Consider the following 14,920-nt stretch of genomic DNA (forward strand, 5'->3'; position numbering starts at 1 on the left):
TCACTATACCAAATCAAATCAGATTGGATTTATGAGGTGGGGTGGCAGCTGAAAGCGTTAGTATGCAACTGATTTGCTGAACATTGTCTCTACTTCTGATGTACAAAACCTAAAGGGTACTTGTTGCTCATCCAGATTACGTTTATATTCTGTGCATTATATCAAGTTCCAAGAAAGGTCCTATCAGAACTTAACCGTTAACTGTATTCCTCTTTTCACTGATACTGCCAGGCCCATTGAGTTTCTCCAGCATTTTTCTGACTTTTATTTCAGATCTCCAGCATCTGCAGTTTTTTTTTTTTGCTTTTATTTCACATTTATATTCTATTAACTGATGTATAAGTCCATTCTCTGGGAGTAAGGCTTTCCTAATGGAATTTTTTTTTCCTTTTAGGGAACAAGTGTACTTAACCATACAATTCAGCTGGCCTTAATAATATCTGATTCCAAGTGAGTGTCCAGTGTGTAGTTTGATATAACCCTATAACTTTATTATTCGGTATGACGAGTTCCATCTTAAGGAGGAAGCATCATTGTTACACAATACAGCTAATGCCAAAAACCTGAAAAATTTAGGTAAACAAAAAACATCAAATCCCTACTCTGTGGAAGCAGGCCATTCAGCTGGTTGAGTTCACACCAACCCTCAAAAGAGTAACCCACCCTAGGCACTATGGGTAATTTAACAGGGCTAATCCACCTAACCTGCACAATTTTGGACTGTAGGAGTAAACCAGACCACACCCATGCATACACAGGGAGAATGTGCAAACTCCACATAGACAGAAGCTCAAGGCTGGGATCAAACCCAGGTCCCCGGTGATATGAGGCAGCAGTGCTAACCACTGAGCCACTATGCTGCCCCTGTAAAGTTTCAGCATTTATGACATGTTTGACAGAGTTGGCAGCCTGGATGATGTGGTCACACAGTTAAGCACAAAATGGGGTACTCATGAAAGCATGCTGCATTCTGCATTCTTTTAGAAGCTGACTTCATTCATTAGAGGCGTAGTTAGAGTGGATAGCCAGAGACTTTTTCCCAGGGTGCAAATGACTATCATGAGGGGATGTAATAGGTTGGCACAACATCATGGGCCATGGGGCCTGTACTGTTCTTTGTTCTATGTTTCATTGAGAAGATTTATTAACCTTACTTTAAAAGGGCTGTGTAATTTCATCGATTCATAATTTGAAGTGGGAGCTGAGCCTAAGTATGAATGCAGTTGTTAACTGATGCTGGCTCATTCATACTAAAGGATCAGTAACTCCTCTCTTTCGTTTCTCTTAGGCCATCAAATCTTTGTTTTCAAATATTTGAAGGGATGGTGCCTTTTCTAAACAACTTTTTAATAGAATAGCCTGGAATAAATCAATCGTAAGGCTAAGTATTACACTTGTCTGCAATTATTACTTTTATAAGATGTTTCTGATGTCCTTTGAACAATAATCTTTGAAAAATAATTTGAAACAAGGACCACTTCTGAGGAGTATTGGTGTTTTAGCACAGTAAAGTAGACGGGTGAATTGAATGGTAGGTAATAGTGGTTTTAATCAGCAGGTGCGACACATGAGAAGTGCTCAAAATATCCACAACCTGCTGTAAACAACTTCAGGCAGTGGGCTATGGAGAGGTTCACCAATGCCGACTGCCCCTCTTACGCAGTTATGTTTGCACCTGAGTACCCTTTTAAAGAGGAAGCATGTGGTGCCCATGTGTGCTCTCGCTGCTTTAAGAGAGAGGTGGGTGTTGTGATTGCAAGAAAGTCAGCAAGACCTCCATAGAAAATGAGTTCCCTGATTAGACCAGATTAATAACCTCAATCAGGGAGCCCTAGCTGACAGATAAAAACGCGAGTATTAGAGGCACTGACACTCCGGTACCTGACTCTGAATGAGACAATATGGTAGTCCAGGACTGTTCATGTGTTAACAAAGAGTTACTTGATGATGGATACCAGCCTCTCTGGAGTTTTTTTAGTGGGCATTTCAGGAGGATACAGTGTTCTATTTTGATTTTGGCTCCTTGCCTCGCCCAACCTCTCCTTACTTTGGAAAGTTTGGATTGCCCTTAATGGGGCTTAGCATATAAATATTGAATTGGCTACATGAATGTGTCATTGGTGGCAGTGTTTTAAAAAACACAAAGTCACTGTGATTTTGGTGGTAGTAAAGTCGCATGAGCAGCATTTCTGGCTGTAGGGGAAAATAAAAAGTATCTACAACTTAGATGGGGTTCTTCTGCTGCAATGCTAGTGACCCTGTCGTTGAGCCAGGAGACGTGGGTTCAAGTCTCATCTGCCCCAGAGATGCGTAGTAACATCTCTGAACAGGGCAGTTGGAAATTTTTTCTTTTAAAAATCCACAACTTGCGAGTTCTGGCTGACTACAAATTTAAATAATTGTGAATAGTAATGACCCTCTAGCTGGATGATAGGGATTATAATACAGGGTCATAGATCTGAAATGTTGCCTGGATTTTACCAGTAATAGGCTCCAAAATTAGGACTGAATGAATCTATGTTGATAAAGGCACTTTTAACCTGTGGTGGCCGACTAAGCGCTAAGACTGCCCATTCATTAGAAATGGTGGCCTACTCCTCAAACTAGTGGTCTGGCTCCTGTGCAGGCACAGTAGGCCCAAGGATAGAGGTGATCACTGCTGGGGTGCAAGAGAGGGAAACTCGAAATTGAGGTGCTCCAGAAAGTTGGCAGAAAATGCACTGCTGGCTGTGTCGGCAGACCCAAGAAGTGGATGGTTGAACCCTTTTAGCAGTGAGGGTTTGTGTTGCTACCAGTGAGTTTTTTGAGCTGTGAAGCATCATAAAAGGATACCTCCCCAGGCCGAACTGCTAGGAGGCTGCCATCTAATAAACTGCTCATGCTGGGGGAGGCATTGCATTTTGAAAGGACCAAAATGGACGGTAGGTCGTGAAATGGCTGTCAATAGGCAAAGTAACTAATTGACCGTCCAGTCACTGCCATTCACCATTTTCAAAAACATTGCCGAGTGCTGGGAACACACAGCCACCACCCCTTCGTTCTCTGCCACATCACTGCCCCTCAGTAGGTTAGCAAACTCAGCCCATTAGCTGTGTTGCTCTTTCAATAGATGCTGGACAGCAACTTAAAGTAATTAATTAGCCTATTGACAGCAATATTATGAAGAACTTACCATTTTACTGGTGTCAGAATGCAACCTCTTACCCACCCAGCCACGAGCAGTTTACCAGGTGGTGGCCCTCCCAGCCTGACCTTCTGAGTATCTCTTAAGATTTCCAGCATTCATTGTCCTTGGGTTTTACAAAGGTAATGTAAATAAGGTTTGACTCCACTTTAATTGACTTATGCATGATTGCTGATGCTTGTTTAAGGCGAACAACGAGGCTGCCTCAAAAATGAGCCTGAAAAATGTATAGTGCTTTAGAACTTGAGCTCTCCCATGTCCTTACCCCAACCCCCACACATCAGGCCTTGTTATCACATAGTCTATCACTACACACAACCCATCATTAGCTATTACCAGCTGTTTACCCTCAAGTGGATTGTTATCCACTCCTTTGTCCAACTGTTCTTTTAGCTTTCTTTTTGGGCTCTATCCCCACCTATCAATTCCTCCAATCAGCCCATCAAGTCCACACAAACCCACCCCTTATCCTATCACTGCATTTCCTTATAAATAATATCGGGACACAAAAAAATAATTGAGCATGGCCAGTCCACCTAACCTGCACATCTTTGGACTGTGGGAGGAAACCAGTTTCATATTTTATACCTCTGTATTCATGTTTTGTGTTTTTACAGGATAAAAATTAATAAACTTCAATGATAACTGCATTTTCATGCTGGTACCACAGTGGGATTTATTTAAAATAGAAATATATAAATAAAATCAAATTTTGCTGCTAGAATTTGTAAGATGACTGCAGAGAACAGTGAAATATTATACACAGAACATAGTGGACAAAGCAATTAATGGTATGCAAATATTTTTAACAATTCTTGTTAGATAATGGATTGTGGTTCCAAACGTACATAAAAATTATGATTTATAAGTTGCTAGGTACATGAAATATGTTATTCCAAACAAAATAACTGTCCGAGATGTATAATGAATGTTAGATACAATATCAGGAGGTTAGAAAGATCCTGAAATCCTGCTGAATTATTTCTTTTGGAATAGGGAAAAGACACAGACTTGTATTTTTGTTTAGGGGAATCAACTGCTTAAACCATCATTTAAAATACATGTGTATAGTATGGTTCTATTTCCCACAACAGGCTCAAATGTGACCTCCTGAATGGAGCTTGCTTTGTATTGTATGGTATATTGAACCAGAATAGTTTTCCAAATAGAGAAGATTATTAATAGTTCCAATTTTAATCCAAAATGTAAGCATTCATTTATCAATATTAATAGTTCCAATTTTAATCCAAAATGTAAGCATTCATTTATCAATTCTAAGTATCAATATATTTTAATAGTCAATACACAGGTATACCTAATGAGGTACATTTGTTCTAATTATACAGCACACACATATTTGGAAACTACACCAAAGATCAGGAACAATTAAAGGTAAAATTAAAAGTGGAGTGTAGATTTTTGGAGTGGTCTGGCTGTTTTTGTTTTACACATGAAATAATCTTATAGCAAAAATATGTTCCTTTATATAAAACAGTGGATATTACACTTCCTGTTTTATGCAAACCATTATTCTGGAATTCAGTATTTTCAGGTTGAGACAAATACAAGAAAGAGTCACATGCAATTATAAAACTGAAATTATGAGACAACTTGAGTACAAAAGTTGGTCCTGGAATGACTGGGCTTCTGTATTTTCAGAGGAATTCTTCAGCATCACAAATATTGTTGCTTTGACAAAGAACAGCAAAATGTGATTAATGAAAACATTAATTCATTGCAATTGTACATGTTAAATAAGTGAATGCATTTATACCACTTTTGCACATTGCTCAGTACATATATTGCTTTGGTTTAATCAGAGATGTTATTTTGTTACAAATTTCAAGTCCATCAAGCTTTTGCAGTTTAAAAGAAACACTTGAATATTTATTGACTGTTAACAGTTTATGAAACTGAGAAACTGTTGACATGGTTCTGATCAATGAGTAGAGATTCAATGTGTAGAAAATACTTTGGCCTATATCCTGTGGTATCGAGACAGTTGGAGAATTAAAGTGAGCTGAGAGATACATGTAGAATCCATTGGAAATCTTGACACACACACTGCTGAAATTGTCTGGGAAGTGGAAGGTTCCAAAAGGCTGCTTTCCATTGCTTGGAGCCCTCTGTAAAAGTCTCCAATCTGAGTTCAATGTGTTGAAATAAAAAGCATAAGGAAAAAGGAACAGGAGTAGGATATTCAGCCCTGAGCCTTTTCCATTATTTAACATTTGATTTGATTGTGGCCTCAAAGCCACATTCTTGACTACTCTGATAACCTCACACCCTCTTGTTTAGCAAGAATTTATCTAACTCTGCCCTAATAGATGTTGAAGGACTCTGCTTCCCCCACCTTTTCTGGAAAAGTGTTCCAAAGACTCAGTCCTCTGAGAAAAAAGCTGGTCACATCTCAATTATAAATGGGCAGTGCCTGATTTTTAAACAGTTACCATGAGTTCTAGATTCTCCCAGAAGAGGGGGCATCCTGTCCATATTTCTCTTGTCAAAGCCTCCAGGAACTTATATATTTTAATCAAGTCACCCCTTACTTTTAAGACCAACAGATACATGCCTTGTCTATTCTACAGTTCTTCATAAAACAATGTGCCCATTCCAGGTTTCAATCTGATAAATCTTGGAACTACTTCTAACTCTTACAGACCAGTAAGTCTCACGTCTGTCGTCTGTAAGGTGTTAGAAAGGATTCTGAGGGATAGGATTTATGACCATCTGGAAGAGCACGGCTTGATCAAATGCAGTCAACACGGCTTTGTGAGGGGCAGGTCATGCCTCACAAACCTTATTGAGTTCTTTGAGGATGTGACTAGAGACGTTGATGAGGGTCAAGCTGTGGATGTGGTGTATATGGACTTCAGTAAGGCATTTGATAAGGTTCCCCATGGTAGGCTCATTCAGAAGGTCAGGAGGAATGGGATACAGGGGAACTTAGCTGCCTGGATACAGAATTGGCTGGCCAACAGAAGACAGCGAGTGGTAGTAGAAGGAAAATATTCTACCTGGAAGTCAGTGGTGAGTGGAGTTCCACAGGGCTCTGTCCTTGGGCCTCTACTGTTTGTAATTTTTATTAATGACTTAGATGAGGGGATTGAAGGATGGGTCAGCAAGTTTGCAGATGACACAAAGGTCGGAGGTGTCGTTGACAGTTTAGAGGGCTGTTGTAGGCTGCAGCGGGACATTGACAGGATGCAGAGATGGGCTGAGAGGTGGCAGATGGAGTTCAACCTGGATAAATGCGAGGTGATGCATTTTGGAAGGTTGAATTTGAAAGCTGAGTACAGAATTAGGGATAGGATTCTTGGCAGTGTGGAGGAACAGAGGGATCTTGGTGTGCAGATACATAGATCCCTTAAAATGGCCACCCAAATGGACAGGGTTGTTAAGAAAGCATATGGTGTTTTGGCTTTCATTAACAGGGGGATTGAGTTTAAGAGTCGTGAGATCTTGTTGCAGCTCTATAAAACTTTGGTTAGACCGCACTTGGAATACTGCGTCCAGTTCTGGTCGCCCTATTATAGGAAAGATGTGGATGCTTTGGAGAGGGTTCAGAGGAGGTTTACCAGGATGCTGCCTGGACTGGAGGGCTTATCTTATGAAGAGAGGTTGACTGAGCTCGGACTTTTTTCATTGGAGAAAAGGAGGAGGAGAGGAGACCTAATTGAGGCATACAAGATAATGAGAGACATAGATAGAGTTGATAGCCAGAGACTATTTCCCAGGGCAGAAATGGCTAACACGAGGGGTCATAGTTTTAAGCTGGTTGGCGGAAAGTATAGAGGGGATGTCAGAGGCAGGATCTTTACACAGAGTTGTGAGAGCATGGAATGCGTTGCCAGCAGCAGTTGTGGAAGCAAGGTCGTTGGGGTCAATTAAGAGACTGCTGGACATGCATATGGTCACAGAAATTTGAGGGTGCATACATGAGGATCAATGGTCTGTACAACATCGTGGGCTGAAGGGCCTGTTCTGTGCTGTACTGTTCTATGTTCTATGTTCTAACTTATTTGCATCCTTCCTCCCAAATGTAGTCTCACCAGAGCCCTCTATAACCTAAGCATAGCTTCCCTACTTTTTGTATTCAGGTCCACTTGTGATAAATGATAGTGTTATAATACTTTTGTATTTGGTTTAACTGCATATCAATCTGTGATTCATCCACAAGGACAGGTGGATCCCTCTGCATCTTGAAGCTCTGCATTTTCACTGTTTTGGATAATGTTCCTTGCTTCCTGACAAAATTGACAGTTTTACATTTTACCTGCATCTATTTGTCTTTGCCACTCACTGAAGACAACTATTTCTTTTATAACCTCCTTGTGATCTCTTCCCAACTTACTTTCCTACCTATCTCTCTCTCTTTCTTTTGGCAACCAGATCTTTGGTCCCTTCATCCAAGTCATTTATTTAAATAGTTGAGATCCAACAGCAGTCCCTGTAGAATACCACTCCTTGCATCCTCCCAATCTGCAAAAGATTCATTTATGCCTACCTTATGCTTCTTGTTAGCCAGCCAATCATCATTACATGCCACTATCCTACCCCCAACATTTATGAACTTTTACTTTTCATGAAAACCTTTGCTGTAGCACTTCATTAAATGCCTACTGGAAGTTTAAGTATAGTATATTCACCAGTTTCTCACATCATGTTACTTCCTCAAAGAACCCCAATAGACAGATTCAACATGACTTCCCTTTCACAAGACTTGAGTTTGATTTCCACTGATTAATAACTGCTCCAACTCTGTGATTAGCCAGCTTAAATTAACTGAGCACCAAAACTGAACGCTTACGTCAATACAACAGTATTACCCACCTGTCCATCCCCTCCTCATCTATTCATCTCCTCATGCAATTACTCATTGAAAGATTTGAGATCTTTAACAAGTTTCCTAAGTATGGCAGCTGCATCTGTGAGGATGGGGAGGCAGGGAGGTGAGAGGGAGAGAGAGCAGAAATGTCCTTGTAGTTTTTTGGGACTAAAGGGATCAAAGCACATGGGGAAGGAGCAGGGTAGTGAGCAGGATGATCAACTGTGATCACACGAATGACCCACTCTTGTTTCCTATGTTTCTTTCTTTGTTTGTTTTTGCTTGCATTTAGCACTCTTCCTCATTGATATCTGGACTGGTCTACTTATGTGTAATCGCCGAAGGGCTGGTTTGCAGAGTCAACGCGTGCAGCACTGATGCTGAATGGAGGTCTGGGGTGTAGTTTAAAAGGAATTCAGTTTTGTTTTCTTTAATATTAAACTTTATGACAGTTGTGACTTTGGACAAGCCTAAGAAAATAGAAGTGTGACGAATGCCTGTGGGTGCTCCAGACTATAGACCCCACTTGACAGTCAGCCATGTATCTTGAAAGATGGAGAAGGCCAAGACAACCACACAGTTCAATTTACTCTGTGTGCAGGACATAAACTTAGCTGTAGAACACTCCACGTACCTGTTCATTTTTTAATAGCTTGTGATAATTTGTAAATTTCCTCCAGCTGTACACACTGCTGATAACTATAGTTCACCACATTGTCATGTGCAGCTCCAGTTTCCAGTACATGCCATTTGTATCCCTAGCTGTCTGGACTCAAAGATTTGGAATTCTTTGCCCAAATCGCTCAAGCTCTGTACCTCTCCACCTCCTTTACTGATGTTCCTAAAACCTACTTCTTTGACCAAGCATTTATTACCTGTTCTAATATTTTCTTCAGTGGGATACTTTGTCTAAAGATGCACTTGTGAACACCTAATACATTACTGTATTCAAGGTACTATATGTTGAACCCCTTTGTTAGTGCACAATATGACTCCAGTTTAAATCAAGTAAAATACTAATATGCACCAGCAATGTACTGGTAGGTTTGTTGCTACCAACCTAGATAAAATAAGTCTAGTTACATATTAACTATTGGTGGAGCTAAGTGAAGGAAGACTATCCATACTAATCCTTCCCTAATTGTAATGAATTATGGAGTTGCAGGTGATTTTCTTCAACAGAATTTATTTTCAACTAATTAAAGTTTACTGTTGTACTCACAAGAATATCTTTTCAAAATAGGCTTGTTTTCAAAATTAGCCATTGCTCCAAGTTCAGTCTCAATTCAGCAGGTCAGTGGTTACTGCATCTGAATTGGCTTGAACGTCCTTACGTAACAAAAAATTACTATCAATTGCAGTGTCACAATTGTACAATTCAGGGTGGCCTGATTAACCCAATTCTTGCATGTTCTCTGCATGCATAGAGGATGGAATGTGGAAAATGATTGTCATTACCTTTGAACTGTGAAGCTCCCGTCAGAAGTTATTTCTCATTTGCCTAGACCATGAGTTCTTGCCAACACGCAATCCACATAAACATCCCAGAACAGCTGAGCTAAATCCCAGAAGAGGAATCTGTGTTTGCGTATCTTAGACTCCCTCAGGTATATCAGGAACTTCCAGAGGTCATGCACACTTTCAACCGCATTTATGTGCCTTGTTTCAACAAGAGCAAGGGATGACACATCAAAGCACCGATTGTCCACCTCACCTTGGGACAGCAAGTCTATCACTTTAAGAGGGGATCCGTGAATGCAGGCAAATAACAAGACAAGGAAAGCCATTTGGAGGCAATGGTGCCCAACCATACTGAAAATAAAATAGCTGAGAGTAAGTTAAAATCATGGTTAAATCACTGCAAATTTATAACATAATGGAATTGGACTTTAAAAACCAGTTCTTTTTTCACATTAGCTTCAAATAGTTAGAGACAAAAATCTGCAGATGCTGGAATCTGAGGCAGACAAACAGGAGAACACAGCAGGCCAGGCAGCAGCCAGAGGAAAGGAGCAGTCAACATTTTGGGTATTATCCTTCTTTGGCCTCCTGGTTCATTTTGTTGAATTTCAAAGTCACACTGCAGAAGGGGACCATTTAACCTAGTACGACTGTGGGAGCATTCTCAAAAAAATACTAGAACATAGAACAGTACAGTACAGGCCCTTTGGCCCACAATGTTGTGCTGACTTATTATCCTACTCTAAGATCAAACTACCCCGCATACCTTACATTTTACTATCATGTGCCTATCCAAGAGTCGTTTGAACGTCCCTAATATATCTAACTCCCACTACCACCGCCAGCAGTGCATTCCAAAAACACTCTCCGCTGTGTAAAGAACCCAATTCTGCCATCTCCCTGATAACTTCCTCCAACCACCTTAAAATTATGCCCCCTCTTAATAGTCATTTCCATCCTGGAGAAAAGTCTCTGACTATCCACTTTATCTGTGCCTCTCATCATTTTGTACACCTCTATCAAAGTCACCTCTCATCCTTCTTTGCTCCATTGAGAAGAGCCCTACCTCCCTCAACCTTTCCTCATAAGACCTCCCCTCTAGTCCAGGCAGCATCCTGGTAAATCTCCTCTAAGACTTCCACATCCTTCCTATAATGAGGTGACCAGAACTGAACACAATATTCCAAGTATGGTCTAACCAGAGTTTTATAGAGCTGCAGCATAACCTTGCTGCTCTTAAACTCAATTCCCATGCCAATGAAAACCAATACACCATGCACCTTCTTAAGAACCCTGTCAACTTGGGTGGCAACTTTGAGGGATCTATGGATGTGGACCCCAAGATCCCTCTGTTCCTCCACACTGCCAAGAATCCTGCCATTAATCCTGTATTCTGCATTCATTTTGGAAGGTCAAATTTGAATCACTTCACACTTTTCCAGGCTGAATTCCATCTGCCACTTCTTTGTCCGGCTCTGCATCCTGTCAATGTCCCACTGCGACCTACAGCAGCCCTCCACACTGTCCACAACTCCACCAACATTTGTGTCATTGGCAAGCTTACTAACCCACCCTTCCACTTCCTCATCCAATTCATTTATAGAGATCATAAACAGCAAAAGTCCCAGAACAGATCTCTGCGGAACACCACTGGTCACTGAGCTCCAGGTTGAATACTATCCATCTACTAACACCCTCTGTCTTCTATTTGACAGCCAATTCTGTATCCACAATCCTGTACTAATTAGTGTCATTCCATTGCCCTTGCTATACATAAAAAAATTCTTAATATTTGGAATTTTATCTTATCAGACAATTGATATTTGACAAAATCCTGCATGTGCAGAATCCTTGCCATTTCCTCAGCTTGGATCAAAAGGACACAATGACAGTGGCTTTTCCCTGCTAGTAATATTATAAACCCAGTCAGAGAATTCAATTGTGACTGACAGCACTTCCTTATCCAGATAATGCTGAGTAAATTATTTAGATAAAAATTTGTATTGAGACCTTTGCTTCATTTTAATGATAGCATTTCCAGTGTCAAATAGGGCAAGCCAGCAGAAATCAATGGAGTGGACTAATGATTCTCGATATCACCAAATTTAACAAAAAAACTGAAAGGAAGATCATGGTTTCACACAATTTTTTTTGAAGTCCTCAGTTCATTTTTGAACTGCATCATTTTCAACGCCACTGGCAGAAATCTGTAAAATAATGGCTAGAAGTACAGCAAAACCACATAACTCCCTGCTACTTGTTTAACAGTCTTAAAGCTATTTATGCTTAAATTCAGCAAAAATACTGAAAATACGTCTGTTGAAATTTAAAACATTTTTCAGACTTTAATATGTAGATTGTTCGTTCATGCCATTAATAAGTTGAAAATGACCTTACCTTTACAACAGTCTTTGGATTGTCCTAGTCTCCCTTCTCTGGGTTGCTTCGTTTCATACCCTTGCTTTTTATTAAGAGATGCAGTTTTACTTTGCGTCATGAGTGCACTTGTGACAGCCATCCACTTAATCGTTATCCTATGAGCGATGAATACTGAAAACCTCTATCAAAATGAATTAAAACTAAATAAATCCACTTCAAATACTTTGCTGTGCACTCCAATTATAATTTAGCTTGGCTCTGTGAACAATAGTTATTGTACTATTTGTCATTCAACTTCTTTCAATACTTTCTTAAATGAAATATATTTTTAATCCTAGTTTAAAAAAAAATTTACTTGCATTAGTCATCTATTTTCTGATCAAATTGTGATTGATCTAATGCCACCAGGATGTGCTTGGAATACTAGCAACAGTAGAGCTAGGGATCTCCAGATACCTTCTGAGAGGTATTGCAGGCACAATAATGTACAAACTTTGATTTGAAAGAAACCAGATCTATTCCCTGAAGTTGCAAGACACAGCATAACACAGCCTTGCTGTTTACCCTGAACACATCAGTGCTTTACTCAGCAATCAAAATGTTCTCAGGGATGAAGCCTGAACTGTACACTGTGAAGGAGACACTAGAATCAGTCACCCTGGTCAGAGACTGTGACAATGACTTTCTGCAACTGGGAGATGCCAAAATATAGTTACAACCAGGGCTGTATAGTAGAAAGGCTGGGTGGTCCAATCAGCAACTTCAAATACAGTTATCTGGCAACACTGATTTAGATGTTATTGTGTTCATAGAACTCCTAATCAGTAACCCATTGTCTATATGTGGCTATACACAAACCTGACAGGAGGTATTTCTGAGATAACAAGGTGTAGAGCTGGATGAATGCAGCAGGCTGAGCAGCTGATGTTTCAGGTCTGAACCCTGAAGAAGGGTTAGCTTTCCTGCTCCTCTGATGCTGCTTGGCCTGCTGTGTTCATCCAGCTCTACACCTTGTTATCTCAGATTCTCCAGCATCTGTAGTTCCTGCTATCTCTGAAGGAGGTACTACCGAGGTCTGTCCCTGAAAGTTTAGCTTTGTTTCCCGACACTAAATAGAACTATATTTCACTGACTGCTGGTGTGTTATTTATGCAAATATCAATAATATTACCAATGTACCACACTTTCACAGTTGAACTCATTTTGCAGCCCAATTAGGAATTTCTGAGATTGAGCACATAATTCAAACTAGCTGATGCTGTATACTGAAGGATTGGAGGTGCTGCTCATTAGTAAGAGGCTAATCTTAAAGACTACCTACTCACATGGATGAAGTAGATCCCATTGTGTTAGCTGGAGAATAAAAATTCCTTCATGTGCAAATTTCCCTCTTAAACATCACTTAATACATATTATCAAATCATTCATTTGGAATGTGAAAACTTCAGTTTGCTTGAATGCTTAAGTAATTCAACAGTCTTTGATGTCAGGCTGCAAATACAAAAGGTTGTTTTTAGAAGGGATTCAATGTTTGAAGGAAATGTTGGTCCCTTTCAACCCTGGGTCTTGTGAGCTATTGCGAGAAAATTGGAAAAAATGATCACCCACGTATCTGATTTTTGGTTTGAGGAGACAGCCTGGATTGGCAGTTGAACTGCGTGATCCAGAAACAGCCTTACAGGTGGCAAGTTGGGTGGAGAGCCTAATTCGGGGTTTTAGCATTGTGGAGAAAATTTAAAAGTTGGCATGGAAACATAAAACAACCATTCTGCACCCTACCTCACATCCCCAAACATTCTCCATCCAAGCCTTTCTACACCCTTCTATCAATTCCCGTGGCCCTTCATACAGCCTGTATCAGCTGATGCCCAGTTGGCTATCCCCGAACATTTTTAATCACCTGTATCCCATGATCTCAGTCATCACCATGACCCCATTGCCAACTCATGCCAATCTACACCGCTCACCTACCACCAACATATCCTCTAATTTTCTTCCTAAGATGTGGACCTCTGACGTCCATGTGTGGCAATGACTTCCAAAAGTAGAACTCATGTATTTGTAGAGATAGCAGGAACTGCAGATGCTGGAGAACCTGAGATAACAAGGTGTAGAGCTGGATGAACACAACAGGCCGAGCAGCATCAGAGGAGCAGGAAAGCTGATGCTTCAGGCCTAGACCCTTCTTCAGAAAAAGGGTCCACGCCTGAAATGTCAGCTTTCCTGCTCCACTGATGCTGCTTGGCCTGCTGTGTTCATCCAGCTCTACACCTTGTTATCTCATGTATCTGTATATGGATTGACGTGAACAGAACTTCCCAATGGCAGCTTACAGGTAATACTGCCCACCACCCTTTGTCCTTCTCTCTCCACGCTAATCCACTTAGAATCGTCAATGGTCAAACCTCATGAGGCACACTAACAGTGTCTATCAATGACATTACCACTGGGGGGAGAAAACACTCATTAATAAATAAAGGCTCAATAATTAGACATTATCACAATTCCTTTGTTCTGAAGACAAAGGTTTCACTGAGATTTCCCAAAAGTACATAACCCCTCACATAAACAAACCTTTCCAGTCAGTACGGAGTTGCAGCTGTCAAATATATGGCTCACATATTGTTTCCCATTGTTAGAATGAGTTTAGGATAATCAGTCATGCAGCACAAACCCTATAATAGCATATGGGAACACATCCTCTGAAATACATACCACTTTAACTTCCCACATTTTCTCTGTCAATTCCTTAGCAATTTTGGCAGTCCCAATCTTCTCCGCAGGTTATTGTCCCAAAGGGCACCTGAAGCCACCCCTCCCCCCATTTAAACCATCACTGATCCCCATGGCTAAAGGATACTAAAGAAGCGCCCTCAAAAGAATCCCCCAGTTCCCACCTCCATAGCATTCTGGAACCACATCTACAGGAGTAGATGGCCACACTGCCACCACAGCCAAGAGGAACAAACCAGAACCATTGCTATAGGCACCACTGAGACCGCCACATCACCAAGAGGAACAGACCACACTCACCCCTATCCCAGGCCCCAAGATGACTTTCCATATTA

The 14,920-nt window shown here is 40.6% G+C and overlaps 1 long non-coding RNA gene across 1 annotated transcript; it reads right to left on the minus strand.

Moving 5' to 3' along the window:
• Nucleotides 1-4,024: 4,024 nt before the first annotated feature.
• LOC125466455 (uncharacterized) lies at nt 4,025-11,921 on the minus strand. Its single transcript, XR_007250458.2, has 3 exons — nt 11,871-11,921; nt 9,471-9,824; nt 4,025-4,873 (listed from the first exon to the last, which is right to left on the minus strand). It is a non-coding gene; the product is annotated as an uncharacterized LOC125466455 (long non-coding RNA).
• Nucleotides 11,922-14,920: the final 2,999 nt, after the last annotated feature.

This window comes from Stegostoma tigrinum, chromosome 31, assembly GCF_030684315.1.
Source record: "Stegostoma tigrinum isolate sSteTig4 chromosome 31, sSteTig4.hap1, whole genome shotgun sequence".
NCBI lineage: Eukaryota > Metazoa > Chordata > Chondrichthyes > Orectolobiformes > Stegostomatidae > Stegostoma > Stegostoma tigrinum.